Source organism: Polypterus senegalus, chromosome 5, assembly GCF_016835505.1.
Source record: "Polypterus senegalus isolate Bchr_013 chromosome 5, ASM1683550v1, whole genome shotgun sequence".
Lineage (NCBI taxonomy): Eukaryota > Metazoa > Chordata > Cladistia > Polypteriformes > Polypteridae > Polypterus > Polypterus senegalus.
Window position 1 is genome coordinate 108754208 of NC_053158.1, and position 21040 is coordinate 108775247.

The window sequence follows — 21040 nt, forward strand, 5'->3', positions numbered from 1 at the left end:
CTTTAAAAACTTACATGTTTCATTCATTTGAATAATACACTTCATTATTATTATTGGACTAATCTGGCTTCTAATTGTGTCTTTGTGAATGAGTGTGTGTGTCCCGAGTCAAAACTAGGCGTGTTCATCAAGTCCCTACTATACTACACTACTGGACCATACAGAGGTTTCACAGGTAGTCCAACTTATCCAGGATGGCACATCAATACGTGCCAATGACAGAAGGTTTGCTGTGCTTCCCAGCACAGTCTCAAGGCCAAGGAGGAGATTCCAGGAGACAGGCAGTTACTCTAGGAGAGCTGGGCAAGGCCATAGAAGGTCCTTAACCCATTAGGAGGACCGGTATCTGCTCCTTTGGGAAAGAAGGAACAGGATGATCACTGCCAGCGGAGCTGAATTAGGGTGGTGGAGTGGGGGAACATAATCACTTTATATCATTTATGCACTGGCTGTTCACCTGTGTTGCTTCTCCATGTTTGTATAGGTATGCTACATACAGTATACACAACTGTTGTCAGACTGTGGCAGGAAAATGGCTAGGTCGATCGGCAACATTTACCCAGAATGGGTGTATGCTTGGGGATGCCACATGTGGAGTAGAGCGCCATCCACTGTTCTAGTCCTGCATCCATTGCTACTGGGAAAGACTCTGCTCTCCCCAAGGGAAAGAACAGGTTTAAAAAGTGATGAATGGATAAGCATAATTATAGCATGAAAACCAACCATAAGTACTAAGTGATAAAATATACAACCCCTAACTAGGATATCTGTAGAAAAAGGATATTTGACTTGTTTGCTTTTTTTAAACCAAATACATTCTAATAGAATCATCCACCTGCAAATAAGTAGCAACTTTCCAAAAATGAGCCATGGCATATTAACATTATCCTGGGACACTGCTTAACAGATACTAACAAACAATTTACCTCAGATACCAAGTATACATTTCAATACATTTTTATACAGCTACTAGTATATACATATTTAGTGATACCATTTTAGCCAAATCTCTTAATCTAAATTAAGTACTCCTTTCTAAAAACAGTACCCTTTACATGTATATACTCTCCAATAAAGAGCCTAACGAAAGTGAAGTTATACCAGAGTTCTTTACTTTATGGACAATAGGGTAACTTACTGTCATTTAATCTGCCAATTTAAAAGGTAGGCAGATGTTCATGCCATATAGCTCTTTACACGTTGAAAGCAAGTTAAATTATTTTATAACAACATTCTACTTACAGAGTTCACTCCAAGGCAAACAGTATCATCATTACAATTACACATAAGCCATAAAATGGATGCAAACATAAATAAATTTGAGAGTATTATTAACAAAAACGATGACTAAATCATTGTAAAAAGCAATTCATTAAAAGAAAATAATTTTCAGAAAAATTACAAATTAAAACCACATACAGTGGAACCTTGGTTCATGACCATAATTCGTTCCAAAACTCTGGTCGTAAACCAAAGCAATTTCCCCCATAGGATTGTATGTAAATACAATTAATCCGTTCCAGACCGTACAAACTGTATGTAAATATATGTAAAGATTAAGCAGAAATATAGTTAATTACACCATAGAATGCACAGTGTAATAGTAAACTAATGTAAAACATTGAATAACAATGACACAAAACACCCAGGCTCCCTGCTCAGCTACACGAGCAGGATCGTTCGCGCTCTCTCTCTCTCTCTGTAGCACACAACCCGTCAGCAGCACGCACTTTCTCTGGCACCAGCTCTCTCTCTCTCTCTCTCTCTGAACAGAGGGGAACATTTGAACAAATCCGAACTTTAATTTAAAAACCAACCACAAGCAACCAAAAAACATTGCAGGAGTTCATGCTAATAAGCCTTACAGCCCGATCGCTGTAAACACTTTTTTAATGAGTTTTAAGCACAGGAAAAAAGGAACATTTGAAAAAAGAGAAAAGTAACATTGCAACAAATCACACCACGACCTGAAAAATTAACTTTTGAAAAATCCGTAATACAAAAACCACCAAGAAAAGTAACCTTGCATGAGTCGAGTTGTGGCATGAAGTGAGGAGGAACTGGGTGGAGAGGAGGGATGTTTTCCTTCAGGTGTTCTCTCTCTTGTGATTTCTTGGGTTTCTGCTGTTTTTAGCTGTTTAGCTGGTGGGAGCGAAAGCCTCATGCAGCCTTTCCAAAAACAAAGCCCTTGTGACCCAATCGTGTCTGCCCTCCACATCACTCAGTCTGGCTTTGTTTACATTGTGCTGCTTGAAAGCACGAGGGTTCTCAAATTGGTAAATGAGTAAACTGGTAAACAGTTTTCCATCTCTTCCAGCACTTGAAGCCTCTGCCTGGTTAACGCTGTAACTCCTTTTGCAACATCAGCTGCTTTAATAGATTCTTTCTGCTTTAGAATAGTCGGAATCGTAGATTTTGACTTCTTGTACTAGGCGGCAAGATCAGTAACACGAACGCCACGCTCAAACTTTTCAATAATTTCATTCTTTACTTCGATTTCAATTTTCTTCAAAACTTTCTCACCATTCTTCACTTGCTTAGAAGCCATAGTTAACTGCAAAAGCACACGAAATACTGTAGAGCACAAAGAGAGCACAGGTAAAGCACGCATGATTGACTGAGAACAATGAACAGGGAGTGGCTCTGTTTAAATACAGTAAACGGCGTGTATGAACCAGCCAGGCAGGCAGGCAGGCAGGCACGTGCAGGCTCTCTCTCTCTCAGCACCCACCCTCACCCTCCCCCTCAGCAGCAGGCAGGAACACACGTGCAGCACCAACCCCCTCCCCCCCTCTCTCACAGCAGCGGGCAGGCACATCTGACCAAGAACAATGCAATACGTGCAGAAATCATCGGCGCGCACAAACCGAAAGGGAAACTGGGTTGTTCGTATATCGAGTGTTTGGTCGTGAACCGAGGCAAAAGTTTGGCGAACTTTTGGTCATGAACCAAGTTGTACGTGAACCGAGACGTTCATGAACCGAGGTTCCACTGTATTTGAAACAAAAATCTGTTGGTTATGTTTTTTTAAATAAACCAATTGCCAGCAGGTTAATTCAAAAATGTACCATTTTTGGTGTGCATGTTTGCAGAAAGATGCAAGTAATCCCCCATGGAGAAAATTTACAGAAATGGACTTCCTCCCTCTAGCCAATTACTAAAATCCAGTAAGGAAAGCCCATAGCTGAAGCCTCTTTAAATTGACATTATAGTGGTCCGATTAGTTTCACTTAATGTTCAACTATCACAAACTTTATTATTGCAGTAGTTAGTATTTATTCTCCCTGAAGTAACCCTGTCTTATGAAACACAGTATAGCAATATAACCAAATATTTAAACTGATAATCCTTATTTGAAAAAGAAATACCTGGCATATGAGATGAGCTCAATTCATTAAATCAGAGAAAAAAAAAGTTTTAGCTATCTCTTGGGATCTTTTTGAAGGAGGATAAGTACTTAATTTGTAATGCAGCATTTTCTTGTACTATTGATGTCTTTTTTGAAAACTAACTTTCCGATTTCTGCTTGGTAATTGATGCCATTTGGTTAAGCTCTGCCGGAACCAGCAATGTCAATCATAAATGAATAGACAGATGACAGGAAAACAATGAAATATAAAAATAACTACAGGCCAATTAATAAGTCCAGAATGTGACTCTACTTTTAAATCTGATGCCAATGCCAAGTTGACATTTGTACCAAAATTTAAATCAAGCTAGAATGAATGAATGCTTTGTGCCCGAATAGCTTAAATAAAATGATACATTAAAAACACATTTTCAAGTGTGTTCTGTAATGCATATAACAGACTATTACATATGATCAGATGCTTACAATATATTGTATAACAGCAAGTGTTGCTAAAAAGAAAATGTAACTGAATTTTTGTTTCACACAAGAAAAGACTTGCTCATGCAAGCCAGGTTCTTAGATGCAAAATTGCTGCTGACTATTTTTCCTTTTTCACTAAAAGGTTATGTACTACATGGCTGAGTAGCCTAATGAGTAAGCAAGATTTTTTTTTTGTAAATATACTTGCATATAGATTACTGTATGAAGACAACACTTGGCTTTGATGAAGGAGTTCAACAAGAATGATTACCAAGTTATTAGCAACAACCAGCAAAATCAAATATGAAAGCATAATAATGAAATAGTTTAATCCAATCTCTGAAAAGTCTTTATCAAAGCAGTGTTCAAGCAATTAAAGCTCCAACCTGTCACCTCTTTAACACCCCCTGGTTGTTAGATTGCTTACTGAATTATTCCTTTTGACTTTTTCAGACTGATAAGATTTTTAAACAATACCTATTTTCAAGACCTGCTATCCAATGTCTCGCCATTATTTAACTGTCTCTAAATTATACCTTTTCATAGCTCAGAGACCAGATTTCCCACAAAACCTCTAAATAAAGACGTGAATCACAGGCAGCCAAATATGGGTTTCATAGAGAGACCAAATAACTACCTAACTGTCTACAGTCTAGCAATCATTTATGCATAGGCTTTTGCTATTAATTCAATTCAAGTAACTACAACAGAGATCGCATTTGAAGACAACACAAAGGAAGACAATTTTTTTTTTTAACAACTGAATTGCTGTTGTAACTGGCTTTATTAATCTTTATTTCAGTATGTGTGTACAGAACTAACTACAGTAACAAAGTTTAGCAGCAATAAAAACACTGTTCATTCGCACCAATATTACTCTGTCCAAAGGACTTTATAAAAAACTTGAAAATGCAGTATGTTCTCAAATGCCAGCACTGCCACAGTTGATATAAAAATTTCACATTCCATCATTGCTCTAGTGCAGGGGTCCTCAATCATGGTCCTGGAAAGCCGCAGTGGCTACAGGATTTTGTTTCAACCCAGTTGCTTAATAAGAAGCAGTTATTGTTCAAATAACACTTCTCCTTTACTTTAGTTATCTCGCTCGTTAAGATTTCAAACCCTTATTGCATTTTTTAGTCTTAAACAGGTGCATTCTTGATTTTTAATTGCTCCTAATTAGCAATAACATGCAAATGACAAAAGAAACCAGCATTTCTTCATTTAACTTGTTACCATTTACACCTGTGTGTATTTATCATGCACTACTGGGTTTAATTAAATACTTGGAAAGAAAGTGAAGAGAAAAAAGTGAGACTGAGAATAACTCATCCATTTTAGACTTTTAAATGATATTCTTAGAAAGGGAAAAAAATCTAGGATATGAGAATTATCTGACATGGCACAGTTAAAGCACTAACAAGCCATGAAATTAAATTATTGGCAAGAACTGCTTTCTAATTAAGCAACCGGGTTAGAACAAAAACCCTGCAGCCACTGTGGCCCTCCAGGACTGTGATTGAGGACCCCTGCTCTAGTGTATGCTATGTGTATTTGTGCATGCGTTTGTGCAGGTGTGCTTTTTCTGTGATGAACTGCTGCACCATCAGGTAGTAGTTCCTGCTAGAGCGGGCTCCAGATACCATGTAACTAGATTAGGCATGTTTAGTAAATGGATGGTGATTGTCATTAAAATAAAACTTTTAAAATAGCTTTTTCCTTTCAGAAATAAATGGTATTTGTAATTTTGCTTCTTAGAGAAAACAAATCCCTCTTTCAAATAAAGTTATACAGGTATATATATATTGGCTTGCCCTCTTGCAATTCATGGGAGCATGCAGATAATTCAGGTGTTCACTACAACCGGTCTCATACTAAGGGGCTGGTTCCCAACTTTAACTAAAATTTGTGTTTAATTTACTTTGTTTGTTTCCACAGGTGTACTTAAAAAGGCTTCTGCAGTGTGTGTGTGCTTGTGTTTGTTTTTGGTGTATGTTTATAGAACTAAATTTTAAGATTCTCTTTTTTTGTCTAAAGCATAAGTAGAACGGATAGAAACAGCATCAAACCACAATATTGTGTGATACTAAAGATCACAAACACCTTCTTTATTGATATTTTAAAATGTTAGCCAAAAAGTGTAGGTCAGCTAAATTTTTGCAACAATTTCCAAAGGATTATGGAGCAAATTTGTATTACATGTCAACCACACTTCACAGTTTTTCACATTACTTTTCATTAAATGTATGTAAATGGTGCATTGTTTTGTACTTAAAAATAGCTTTTTTTTTTTAATTTTAAGCATTTTATACCTCACAGAAAAGCATTATATAGGAATTCAAAATATTAATTTTGAATAGATGTATATTTTGAAATTAGTGTGGGTCCAAATTCCACTTAATCCCTTACATTTGTTTTTACAGTATGCTGGGGAAGTATAGTAGCACAGTTGGAAAATTTACATATCATCCTCACAGCTCCTCTTAACTAGTTTGATTAGGAAACTTCCTTGAGATGGTTATTTACTGTAGCACATATATTCCCAGAGAAATCTCAATATGTTCCTCCCAAAATATCTCACAAGCTTGACTGGTTAAATTGCTGTTAAATAGATCTTTGGTTGAAGTTCAGATATGTTTTAGATATCAAGATACTGTAAAATAATAACCAGGAGAATGATGAATACTTGTAAAATATTTTTATTTTCTGCCACCATCCATATATCAAAAAGAGGCAAAGGAGCAGAGGACTGAGATGTTGTTGTGACTCGTAAAAGAGAAGATCTACTCAGTCGACATTCTACACAAGGAAGCAATTCTAAAGTCACTGGTTTTTATTTTTTAATGCAAGTAAATCATCCACGGGTGTATAATTCATGGTTCCTGCGACCATGCCCTGGATAAATGGACTAAGAAAATAGCTGAATGGATATATAAAAATGTGTGCAACAAATAAAATCAATAAGTATGTCACTGCTTTACACTTCAAATGTTTAATCAAACATATATAACTTGCATTATCATTTAAAAGTGTTTAGTTTTTACTAGGAAATGCATGAATTCCTGACAGAATGACCATTAGTTATTTTTTATCGTCTAGGAAATTAACCTTTTTCAGTGTTTCTGTTCTTGATTTGAGGCAATGCAGGTGCCTGCCAGATATTAACCATTTACACCGACTGTTGAAGGGGCGAGAGGAGTCCATGATCCTGGATACCTTAGTAGTTCATCTTTTTGCATATAGGTCAAGTAAGAATGGAAGCGATACACAGAAGTATAAAATAACAGAGTACAGCTACTTTGTTGCTGCTGGAGTTTTAGAGTGAAAATAATAGATTCTTATTTGGAACACATGCATTTCATGTGTGTTCCGTTTTTACGGTAATCTGTGTAAACACATTGCTAAAACAAAAACTTTCATATTTTAGTAATAAATGTTACAAAATATAGGCATAAACTATAGAATGTGTGAAGCCTTAAGTCTAAAGATCAAATAAACACTTTCACAAAAGGTTCAAGGATGATACAGCAGCTTCTGTGGCGTAGCAATAAGATTTGCCAACTTATAATCAAGAGTCCCCGGTTCGATTCTGACTGACTCCTATATTTACTGTTTTCAGTAGTGAGCTGCTCTTATTGTTAATATTATACAGTACACACATACATTTGGTCTGCGTCTGTAACAGACAGTGTACATTTATAGTACTGTACTTGTAAAAGGTACCTTTTTTTTCACTTTTATTCTCTCACTTTCGATCCATACTACCGCCCTCGCGATCTGACACGGTTAGTTTTTATTTAAAATATTTATCCTCTTCTTAAGCAATCTTATATGAAGCCCTAGAAGTCCCAAAAAGCAGTGCAAACATGATTTTATGGCACAAGTAATATCTCAAGAGCACAAATTATATTTTTTGTGAACAATAACTATACGTACACACAAGATATTGCGCCACATTCTTACTAAAATGTTAGAGTGAGCCTTGCCGTAAATGCCATTGGTTAACTGGAGAAGACACACTCAGGGTTCAAGCAAGATTTCTAGTTTCACATCTTATGTGAGAGCTAATAAAAGGGATGCCAGCTTTTGTTACTATATTATGTAATTTGATCTCAAGGAAAGACATACTGACCAGATTCTACTAAAGTCACAATGACTAAGAAAAACAAATGTGGATTACTAAGTGAATTATTCTAGTTTTATATGGAAGTGTGAACTCTGTGTAGCGATATATTTTGTCTTGGTAAATTATTGGATAATTACTGCACATCTTTTATTCTGTCTTCTACTGAATTGCACAGTATGTGACTTCTATTTTCTCTGACCTGTCTTTGTTTGTTCTGTAGTGATGTAAGAGAAATCATTTAAATTTAACAAAATTTAACCATGCTTAGATCATTCTTTAGTAAAATATTGATTCTCAGATATGTAATTGCCATTGTATTGAAGCTGAATTATTGCAGTGTAATATTAATGCAAGTTGGTTTAATGTATTACTTGTATGGAAAAATGTTATTCTGTAAAATTTAAATTGTCTATAGGAGTGCATTAAGAATATGAATGTTTATTATGAGACATCCTTCTTGTACACATCTGGTTATGCTGGAAAGTTAATAATATGCCTTGAGTTTTGTTGTGGTTAATTCTATTATTTACATGAGTCCTTAAACAGGTTTCTAAAACATAAAACCAGGTATCAAATTGATGCTGAAATGGTTGTATTACTATTTAATGTAATAACTGCCCTTCTAAAAATCCATCTTTACTTCAGTGAAGTATAGTAAACCCATTTTGTGTTGGTTTTCAAACAGTTTTCATATTGTATATCTATTTAAAGTAAAAAAAGTCGTGAAATGTTCATTTCATTATTTATTCTTACTTTTATATTTTATTATTCTTCTCTCTGGAGTAGTGGTGCCTCATATACTGCTGCAAGGTATACCAACAGGGGAGCAACAGTGCAAGTCATACCCACACTCACCAGTACCAGACTTTAGGTGATCACTATGACACTGACTACAGTTATGTACTGATCAAAGGCATGATAGCATTTGCATGATTCACTATTCTGTAGTGCATTTATGTAACAAAACTATTCTTTAACCATTTTTAAAAAATAAAATAAATGTAATGTGTAAATGTATTGCACCTTCTCAGTATTATAAAATGTACTTTTATTTTTGTTGTTTGAGTACTTTTGAAGGCAGATACGGGAGTACAAGTAAAAGTTTTTTTTTTTTTTTAAACAAGTACTTCTTTACTTCAGTGAAAGTAAAAATTTGACTAAGTACTTTGACTTTTTACTAATACTCTCATGATGCACTCAGCCAACAGCTCAGCTTTCTACATCGTTGTGTCATCCTTCTTTGAGCCATTTCCATTTCTTGCTATATGCTTTCATGTGATAGAAGGACTTCAGGACTCTTTTTGACACTCTGAATTTCATCAGTTGTCTGAGATGATAAATGAATTGCCTTTCCTTTCTCAGCAGAATGTATGTGGACCATATAATTCACTGCTGATGTTTATTCCCAGAAAATCTCAGCCCTCTCCACTGCAGTAATGTTAAGGATCAGTGATTTACACCAAGTTCTTCACTTTTTGTTCTCCCTGCTGTGTTCCACAATAAGCTTGTTTGTTTTGCTGATGTGGATGGACAGACTGTTATCCTGACACCATACTGACAGGCCAGCCACTTCATCTAGGCAGAGATTCTCATTGTTGTTGCTGATAAAGGCCTACCACAGCTCTATCATCAGGAAATTTTAAAGTGGTGGGATTGGCCCCCGTGAACCTGTGACAGGATATAGCGGGTTGGACAATGACTGACTGACTGTTTGAGCTGTACCTGACAACAATCATATTTGTATTGTGAATACAGCAGGGGACTAAGAACATGCCCCTGGGGGGTACCGATATTCAGGGTAATGGAGCTAGAGGTATGTTCACCTACTCTGACTACTTGAGATCTGGCATACGTACAGTCCAGGATCCATGCGCATAGGGTTGAGCTGAGACCCAGATTCTGTAATTTTGTTACTAGTCTGTTGGAGACAATTGTGTTGAAGACTGAGCTAACATTAAAAACAGGCTCACACAGTCTTTTATAAAAGTGTCCAAGTGGGAAAGTTTGGAGTGTAATAACTGGGAACCAGCAGCATCTATGGATCTGTTCGCCCAGAATGCAAACAGATGTTGATTCAAGCTTTTAGGAAGGCAGAAGTAGATGTGGTCCTAAATAAGATGTTCAGAGCACTTCAAAACTACCAAAAGTGATAACTACAGGCCAGCAGACATTTAGACTGGATGGGGAGATGTTCTGGGGATAGGATCAGGGACAATGGTTGATCATTTGAAGCAATCAGGGACTACAGACAGGACCAAAGTTGTGTGAAATACAGTGGTAACAACAACAGCTAGCTAGATGGAACAGACCTTCAGCACATGATCAGTTATGTTATCAGTACATGCAGCATTCCTGCTGTTCATACACACAAGAGCTCTCTCCACACTGTGCTAAGACACAAGCTAAGACACAAAAATAGATTGATTACCTCTACCTGGGGAAGACCATAATAGATCCATCAACATTGCCAATGTTATCTGCAACCTGCAGTTATTTCCATCACCATCAAATCAATGCTTGACTTTTTGGTCTTTCATTGAATGCTTAAAGAGATGTGCATGTGTAGTAACTTCTATTTAGTTAGGAAAGAAAACTACCTATTTTGGGGAGCATAATACAGCTGCACATACACATACAATGTGTCCATCAATTCTGTGGAACTTTTAAATAAAATGGCAACATCTGGAAAAATGTTTATAGTTTTCATCTCCATAGTAAAAGTAATGTATAAAAGAACTATGTAAAACAGAACTTAAAATACAAGTCTTCTTCAATTGGACAACAAGCCCCATCTTAGTGACGATATCTGAATTTGTCTGGAAAGAATTAGGGGAAAAGGCCTTATCATAAGAGTCTGTTATAGGCCTGCCAATGAAGACATTTTATGACAATTTCAATGAGCATCTTTTAAGTAATATGAAAAAAGCAGTTTACCTGGGGATATTAACTACCTAGATATCATCTGAGCTAACCTTGAAAACAGAGGAGTATAATAGCAGGAGTTTTCAGGTATAATCAGTGATGTAAACAACCAACCGGACATTGGGGAAGATAGAGAGCCTCTCTAAATTTAGTATTTTGTAAGACCCACAATAGAATTGAGGGTGTAAAAGTGATTGAACCATTGGGTCAAGAGACTATAATATAATACAATTCTCAGGGTTTTGGAATAGTGAAGATGCAAACACAAAAAACTGTTAAGTTTATCTTTGCTAGGACAAATTTTGTGCTGATGCAGCAAAGTCTGAAGAATATAGACTGGAAAAATCTTTTAACACTAGAATCCCTGAAGCTTACGATTTTTTTCATTGTCCTTGACTACATTAAATTTCCTGACATACGACAAGGAATTCATAGCTCCTTGTAACTGCACTAATAGCCCATTTTTGTTTTACAACTGTGAGCCTGCTACACCTCACCCCCCGCCGTTGCAATCCTCACAATTGAAGTCTCTGTTGAAGTGTTTATCTGGCAATGTGTTTATAAGGAATTATATAGGTAATGAAATATTGTAATATTAAGTGCATACATTTCATGTGCGTTCCTTATCTTCTTGTGTAAGTATAGAATGACAGAGGAAATGCAAAGCAAGAAATAATGAACACACGGCTAAAACAGAAGATGATTTCATATGTTATACTAATAACGACATCATTTTGACGTTCAGTGAAGGATATTGTGAAGACTGAAGCCCAAATATCCAAGAAACACTTTCACAAAAGGTGTAACAAAACAAGTATGCTTTCACTGAAGAAAAAGAAATTGCTTAACTGACATATTGCGTGATGCTCAACTATCAGTCGGTACAAGACGTTGCATAAGTGTGTGTTTGTGCATTTCATTTTCAACAAGTTGTAGAAATGGCAAAGTAATAGGTTTAAATCCTGCATCATCTGTGCATTTAGCACCTTGAGAGGTGAGCTGCTATTATTATTAACTCTTAATAAAAACATACATTTGTTGTGAGTCTGTTAACATCCTGTGTAAATTTATGGTACTTGTAAAAAATAAATAATTAAATAAATAAAAATGGTCCTCTTCCTTGCACACGGACATTCTTATCAACATCTCATCTTAATTTATTTATTGTTGTTTTCTTGAATACAAAAAAATCATTCAAATGACACGTTGATACAAATGTCCGTTTGGGAAGAAAAATAACATCCACCATAGACACTGTGGTGTCTGTTTGCTCAACAAGACACCAAGAAGAAATAATTGATCTGCGATTATGTAATTGCAAGGGGGACACGGAATCGAATCTTGATTATGAAACAGCAGTTCTTCTGCTCCAACCAGTTGGACATGCCTACCTCATACCGATTGATAGATGGCCTTCAGTTTTTACACATTGAAGTAAATTGAATAGTTTGTTTTTCTTTGGTTATATTCTTGAATAAAAGCACACTTGTTTAACCTTTTGTGAAAGTGTTTATTTAATATTTGGACTTCAGTCTTCACACATTATACAGTTCATGTCAACATTTTGTCAATTATTACTATAACATGAACAAAGTTTGTTTTAGTTATGTTTCTTGCCTCGCCATTTCCTGTCATCCTACATTTACACAGATTATTGCAGACACAGAACACACATGAAATGTATATATTCCAAATAATAATATATTATTTACCCTGTACAATTCCAGACACCTCACTCCCAGATAAAGGGACTTCAGCAGCCTCGGTTGGCGATGAGTGAGCAGGATGCTTGCTGCCAGTGCTGATTGTTACATTTGCAAAACAAAGACGCTGATGAGGTGATGCAAGGGAATTTTAGGTGGCCCGGCATTAAGAATATTTTTGTAGACTTCAGGGACTCTTGTGTTAAGTGTGGAGACAGTCAAGGAGCAGTGGAACAGGTTTAAAAATATTTTACATATAATGCAAGAAAAGAAAATCTCAAAATACGAAATTAGTTGAAAAATAATTAAAATAAAATACTCTGCAGTGGGTCAATAAAGAGTTGAAAAAGAAGCGGGACAGGAAAAAAAACAGCTGTAAAATGGCACATAAGGCTAATAACTCCAATGTGAATTGTAAGGTGTATGAAAGCAAGAGGCAATCATTAAGAAGGATATTAGGGAATTTCAGAAGGCTGCCAGTTCAAATCCCATAAATGCCACAAATTACTCCATTGGTCTCTTGAGCAAGGCCCTTCACCTACAATTGCTTCATCCTGGGTATGATGTTAACCTGCAACTTATAGGGAAAACTTGGGGGTTGGTGGCAGGATTGACACTCCAGGCACCGCAAAAAACCTCACACTGTTCCAGTGTGGTGCTGAGGTGTCACCCGCTGCATTCTGGTCCCAATCCAGGTAGTGGGTGTGGCAATGTCCTATCAGAGCAAGCTCCCAAACTCTCTCTCTCTAAACAGAAGAATATACTGTAGGAGGGAAGGTGAAAGATGACCCAAAAAGATCCTTTCAGTATTTCAGTAGTAAAGGAATAGCCAAGGAGGAGATGAAGTGACTCAGGAATAGTAAAGGGGAATTGAAAAATGCAGAAAGAAAAATGACTGATGCTCCAAACTTGCATTTTTCTGAAGTGTTAACGTATGAGGCAATGAATAACCTCCCAGCAGCAGTAGGAACCAGTAAGGAGGTATGGAATAATTTGACAACTGTAGAGGGAGACTTATTACTTAGATGAAATAGGCAGAAATCAAACAAATCACCAGGGGCCTCATGTATAACGCCGTGCGTAAACCTCGCACTATAACATGGCGTAAGCACAAAAGCCGAAATGTGCTTACGCACAGAAAAATCCAGATGCAGGAATCTGTGCGCATCCAACTTCCACGCTCTTTCGTTACATAAATCCCGATCAGCGTGAAAACTAACGCTCGTGCACGCGCATTTTGTAACGCCCCAAATCCTCCCAGAATTACACCTATTTGAATATGCAAATCAATATAAATCGCCCTTAAGCGCAGCCTTCTGTGAAAAGACAATGGGAAAAGCACGGGGAAAATATAAGAATTTCAGCAAATACCAAGTGGAGGCAAAGGAAAAACATACTATTTGTTCAAATAAGCCGTGGTATAATCAACAAAATGAAGTTGATCACGTGACATAGCGTGTTGGAGAAACTTGAAAGCTCACATTAACAAAATCGCACAATGCCGGAAATAAAAAAGAAGTCACATATCAAAGTTGCCGTGAAAAGAAGAGTTGTAGCCCACTGTCTGAGTGTCATATGAAAGTTTATTAGGGTACAGAGAAAAAAGGCACACGGTGGGGAAAAAGCACGAAATGTCAACTTTAATCTCGAATTTTCCACTTTAATCACGTAGTTTATTTTGTCATTTATTAGAACATTATAAACTTCATCTTAAAATCATTTAATTAACCAGTTTCTCAAAATTACATCGTAATTAAAGTAGCACGTTAAATGCTTTGTTTTGTATTTGATCTTCTACTCGTATGTGATCTGTGTGTGTGAATCACTACTTGCTTCTTAAACTGGCTCTCTTCCTCCAACTGGACACAGAGTCCATTACATTTGTGATATTACAGCTCTCTGAATAACTAAAATACTGAGATGTATATGTGATGTCATTTTCATGATGATAGGAGTTAAAGCACATTATTAAACATGTGTTTCATGAGCCTCGTGCTCATGACAAGCATTTATCTTTTGTCGAAATTTGTCGCATGCTTTTAGCTGTGTTGTTATTTTCTCTTTCTGTTTTATATTCAATATATATTGGTGTGGCCGCCCCAAGAGTCCTTGCTTTTCTTTCCCCAAGTAACCGATCGCCACACAATCAGCTCTGTAATAGAAGTTAAGCCATCTGTAAGCTTAGCGCCGATTCTTCAAAACGTTTAAAGAACATTGAAATATCTTCATAGTACATGTTTAATTATTCTATCCTTCACGACACTCCCAGTGAAGAATATAGATTATTTAAATGAAGTTAAAGTTTTATGTGTATAATTTAACAAACATATTTTGCTGCATTTCAAAAAATGATATCGTCATCATATGTAAATACGCACTTTATAAAGTGGCTCAGGTTGTGCGATATTATAACTGTAGTGCAAGTTTACAGTGGGGTGATTGTACTTATAAGTACAAACGGTTCTACAAGGAGCAATTGATTGAGTGCATTTAAAGTTCTTGGGATGAAACTGTTTCTGAACCGCGAGGTCCGTACAGGAAAGGCTTTAAAACATTTTGCAGTGGCTGAGGTAGCTTGTCCTTAAAGCTGTATACCGATAATTCTCTTTCCGATCAGCTGCTGCTGTGATTCACACTCAGATACAGTGATATAAATACTCTGAGTCGTGCAGTGAGAGTAATATGGAAAAAGATGATCCGCTGTGGCAACTCCTAACGGGAGGAGCTGAAAGAAGAAGAAGAAGAAGAAGAAGAGAGAGTAACAACGCTAAAGCAGTTATGGTATTTGGAATACTATGGCTGTTCCCTAGACCATTATATTGTTACGAGTTAATTACAATCAGATGTATTACACTAATAAACAATATGAGGTTAGTTTCTGTGTATTCATAAAGCCGCCTCATGAAAATAATGAGTAATCACACAAGAACAGTAGGAATGCTTTGACGCTGGGTGCCGCCAGTCTGCAAAACCGAGCGGAGAACTTGCGTACGACAAGACATGAGGTACCGTGGAAAAGTGCGTGGCTTTATGCCAAGTGTAGGTTTTATACATCGCAATTTGAACGTGGAAAAGTTCTTATGCAACATTTCTTTGCGTACGCACCGTTTATACATGAGGCCCCAGGACAAGGTAATATTTACAACTGAGCGCTTAGGGAAAATAGTGAGTACATAACTAAACTCTTGACTAATTTTTATAGGAAGTCATTGCACATTGGGTAAATTACAGAAAAAATGGCAAATATTATCCCATTATATAATAAGGGTAGTCAGGCAAATCCAAGCAACTGTACCCAGGAAAGCTTGACATGCACCACAGGTAAATTATTAGGAGGAATTATTAAGGAAAAAATTGAGAAACATGTGGCAAGAACAAGAGTTTTACTGAACTGTCAGCATGGTTTCAGAAGATGACATAGAAAAAACATATGCACATTATACACTCACCGGCCACTTTATTAAGTACACCTGTTCAATTGCTTGTTAATGCAAATATCTAATCAGCCAATCAAATGGAGGCAACTCAATGCATTTAGGCATGACACTGTCAAGATGGCCTGCTGAAATTCAAAACAAGCACCAGAATCAGGAAGAAAGGGGAGTTAAGTGACTTTGAACATGGCATGGTTGTTGGTGCCAGACAGGCTGGTCTGAGTATTTTAGAAATTGCTGATCTACTAGGATTTTCATGCACAACCACCTCTAGGGTTTACAAAGCAGGCCCAAAAATGGGGAAATATGCAGTGAGTGGCAGTTGTATGAGTGAAAATGTCTTCTTGGTGGCAGATTCAGAGAAGAATGGCCAGACTGTTTCAATCTGAAAGAAAGGCAACAGTAACTCAAATAACCACTCGTTACAACCTTGACCTAGATGGACTACAGCAGCAGGAGACCACACCAGGTGCCATTCCTGTCAGCTAAGAAACAGGCAACTGAGGCTACAATTAACACAGGCTCACCAAAATTGAACAATAGAAGATTGAAAAAAAATGTTGCATGGTCTGGGATGAGTCCCGATTTGTGCTGCAACATTTGGATGGTAGAGTCAGAATTTGGTATCAGCAACATGAAAGTATCAATCCATCTGCCTTGTATCAACGGTTTAGGCTGGTGGTGGTAGTGGAGTATGGATGTATTGATGTGGGGAATATTTTCTGGCACACTTTGGGCCCCTTAGTACCAACTGAGCTTTGTTTAAATGTCACAGCCTACTTGAGTATTGTTGTTGACCATATCCATCCCTTTATCACCGCAGTGTACCCATCTTCATGCATTGGCTACCTCCAGCAAGGTAATGCACCATGTCTCAAAGCTCACATCACCTGAAAGTAGCTTCTTGAACAAAACAATAAGTACACTATGCCTCCACAGTCATCAGATCTCAATCCAACAGAGCACCTTTGGGATGTGGTGTAACAGCAGATTTGCATCATGGATGCAGCAACTATGTGATGCTACCATGTCAATATGGACCAAAATCCCAGAGGAATGTTTCCAGCACTATGTGAATCTAAGCCATGAAGAATTATGGCAGGTTTTTATTTTTATATATATATGTATATATATATATATTTATTGATTTTAATTACAAACATAACATTCCATGCAGTCAAATAAAATTGAACAAACAAAAGCAAATTTATGAGCGGCCAAACAGGCCATAAATCAGATATTTCTGTGCATTATCTATTGGTTTACATGTGAATACTATTGGTTTATGAATATTTACTATCGGATTGCATGTGTACAATACTGGTTTTATTCATCTGAGCTATATTTATATTGGTTTGTGTCCATATATTACCGGTTTGTATGTGAACTATATCTGTTTGTATATGCATACCACTGGTTTGCTTATGAACTATATTGATTTGCGTGTGTATATATCACTGGTTCCAATACGTTTGTCATTGGTTTGTTAGTGAACTGCACTGGTTTCCGCTTGCATGTTGTTGGTTTGCAAATGGACTATATTGGCTTGAGTTCTGTGCCGGTCTAACAATGGATTTGTGAATGAACTATACTGGGTTCATGCACTTCTTATACTGGCTTCATGTGGGTAACATATCGAATTTGCACTTTTGTAATGTCTGTCTGCCCCTTACACTTCTCAGGTTCATTATTGGATTAGTCTACACCCACACTTTAATAACAACACACACGTACATAGAGAGATATACACATACACTCAGGCCCTAACCATAACAGTACCATATGAAAGACATGTACACATGCACATTATTCCCTAACACTTTAACCCACACAAGTACACTATGAATAACACATACACAGTCCGCTTTCCCTAGTACTCTAAGACACTTGCTTATCGTAGGCATGAGCCATGTGCGATGCCTCAGATATATCTCAGACCTAAATATTCCCTTTGGTCCCCAAGAATATATTTAAAACATACAAAGGCTCAACATCCCTAGCTATAGGCCATTTATTAACCAACAAGCAAAATACCTGCACTTCGCAGCGGCGAAGTACTGCCTTAAAATTTTTATTAAGAAGAAAATTAAACCTAACTGAGGGAAAATATACCAATAATTATTTGTTAAGGATCTCTTTGAATACCACATTGTTAGTTCGGCCCTCCGGTTTTAATATGACCAAACTGTGTACTGACCTTACTCTTGAGCATGCAACGTACAGTTGGCCATGTGAAAAGTAATCTTGTCTCAAATCTCACAGCTTGGATTGCCGCTGTCATAACCGGTTTGAGTTTCATGGTTTGTTTCAATTACGACATTATTTGCAGGACTTGTGTTGAAGTGACATTCGGCATCTGTCGAGCGTTGTAAGCATACAACCAGTTTCATCGATAACTTCACATCCAGCTTTTGAGAGTTTAAATTAACATCATTAACATCAAAGTGTCCACTACTGAAATTGTCACCTGTGAATCTAAGATGTTTAAGAGGAATTGGCGGTTGTCGAAAGGTGTAAAATATTTGGCCATTTCGGTACACTTGAAAGCGACCACCGAACAATTCAGAGGCAACTTTCAACTCACATACAGAACCATAGGTGAAGGGCTTAAGCATTTCACTCTTATAGTGCTACTGTGTAGTATAATTATCTCCTGTACCGTCATCAGTCCACACCTTGAACCTGTCCCAGTCATTCAATACATAAGGCACAATCTTCCTCCGGATATCAAGAGTGAGCCTGATATGGTCGTGCAATATGTAACAAAGAGAATGGAAAAGGCAGGTGCCATCTCCGAGCATGGAAACCATTCGGTAAGTGACAGTTCTTTGATCGATGGTGATCACCTCGATAGACATGTTAATGGGGGTACGGTTGGAACGATAAAGGAAATGGGTACCTGAGAAATGTAAAGTAAGTCTAAAATACCTACACAATAACTATAATCGTAATAAACGAACAATAAAACAGCGGAGAAGCTTTGGATTAAATAAAAAGGCTGTAGTTATCAGCAGGGAGATGCGAATCCCGTGGCAAAGCAAGGAAGGGAATGTAGAGACAGGAGCGATGGCCGGCCTTATATAGGCAGGCAGCCAACAACGTGGGAGGCGTTGGGATGGGGGACCCAACGCCGCCTCACACGGTGACCGAGCTGCAGGCTATCGACATATATATTTACGTAAGAAGGATTCAGTTAGCGTTGGGAACCCGCGTACCAAATTTCTTGAAGATGGGCCCATAAATAACAAATACCGTTGGAAAGTTCAATATGGCGGCCGACAGTGGCATCTTACCACCGAAATAAGTACGTACATCGGTTTCTGTTAGCGCAGTGAAGCCGCCTACCAAATTTCGTGAAGATGGGGCCATAAATAAGAAAGTTCAACATGGCGGATGTTGTCGACCGTTATGACCGTTATGTGTAGAATTTCGAAATGAAACCTGCTTAGCTTTTGTTAGTAAGCTGTAAGGAATAAGCCTGCCAAATTTCAGCCTTTGCCTACACGGGAAGTTGAAGAATTAGTGATGAGTGAGTGAGTGAGTCAGTCAGTGAGGGCTTTGCCTTTTATTAGTATAGATGAATGTCTTACTTTAATGCACTGTTCATTAAGGGACAGAGCTCGACGTCCTTAGCTCGATAAACCTATGCAGTCTGGATCATATGGCACTTCTATACTGCTACAGGTCCTCCAAAAATAATTTTACTTTTTTTACTTCAATCACTCTACATATAAAAACAAAGTATAGAAAGATGCCCTGGGTATGATGTTAAACTGAATCCGGCCCTGTAAGAGGTCTTCCAACTTGCGAAGAAATCATGGAGGTTGGTAGAAGGATTACAATTCCAGCCACTGTATAAAAAAAAAAAAAAAAAATCTTCACACAACTGTAAGACGACAGAAAACAAATCTTTTATGCCATAGAAAGGCTGTTTGCATCTTGAAGGGGACTGGGGGAAGCCCTCAGGAGCCCCATCCCTGGAAGAGTCAAAACCGTCAGAGAGCCAATAGGGTCAGGCCTGTGGGGGATCAGAACTGGTGTGGTGTTGAGGCGTTGCCCGCTGCACGGCAGCACTCAGGTACCAATTTCGAGGCGCCTCATCCAGGTAGGCGCGTGGAACGTCTTGTTTCTCCAGCATGATGATCATCTTCCTCTACTGTCGGAGGAGCTGCCTAAACTCTGCATTTAAGTGGCAGCACTCTCTGAGGTGCACAGTTTTGGGACTGGCCAGATCTCTGTACGTGGATACACCTTTTATTGGTCTGGTCGCTCCAATGGCTGTCATACTCGGGAAGTAACTGTTGCTGTAGCAGATTGGCTTCTTCTTATGGTGTCCGATGTCACTCCTTTCAACAAGCGTATTATAAGACTCAGATTACGGCACTCCCTGGGTGCCTTGTCTGTTATCTTGGTGTATGCTCGGACCTAAATGAGTGATGTCTCAGTAAGGGACACATTTTATTTGCAGTTTCGCTTGGTGGTTGATGGTTGCCCACGAGGTGACACTCCTCTGGTCACAGGTGACTTCAATGCAGCCACTGGCATTGACAGTGCTGGCTATGGAGGATTGTCTTGGTCCTCATGGGTCTGGTGACCGTGATGAAAGTGGCTCCATGTTCCTTGACTTTGCAAAAGGTCAGGGGCTGCAAATCACTGGATCCTGGTTCCAGAATCCTGAGCCACACAGTTGGATTTGATACTCCAATGCTGGTGGTGCGGTGAAGGAGATTGATCACATCTTCGTGGGTAGACGCTGGAGGCTCTTGCAAAACTACAGGATCTACAGAAGTGCCCAGTTTGTGAATCCTGACCACAGACTTGTTGTTGCTACTCTGAAGATCCTGCTTAGGTCCAGTAGGTTACCACCTACTAGGAAAATGAGCTTGGACTTGGCCAGACTCTAAGAAAAGGCTGTTTCCTTCCGTGACAAGACCCTGAAGGTTGACAAGGGTTGTGTTTGTGTTCCCGGTGTTCCCAGAAGGAGGTGTTTCATCTCGCAGGGCACCCTGGATATCATCGAGAG

General features: G+C 38.0%; 1 protein-coding gene across 1 annotated transcript in view; it reads right to left on the reverse strand.

Annotated features, from left to right (window-relative positions):
* slc4a2a (solute carrier family 4 member 2a) overlaps positions 1-21040 on the reverse strand; it is a 330719-nt gene that overhangs the window by 187765 nt on the left and 121914 nt on the right. The gene's annotated exons all lie outside the window — the stretch shown is intronic.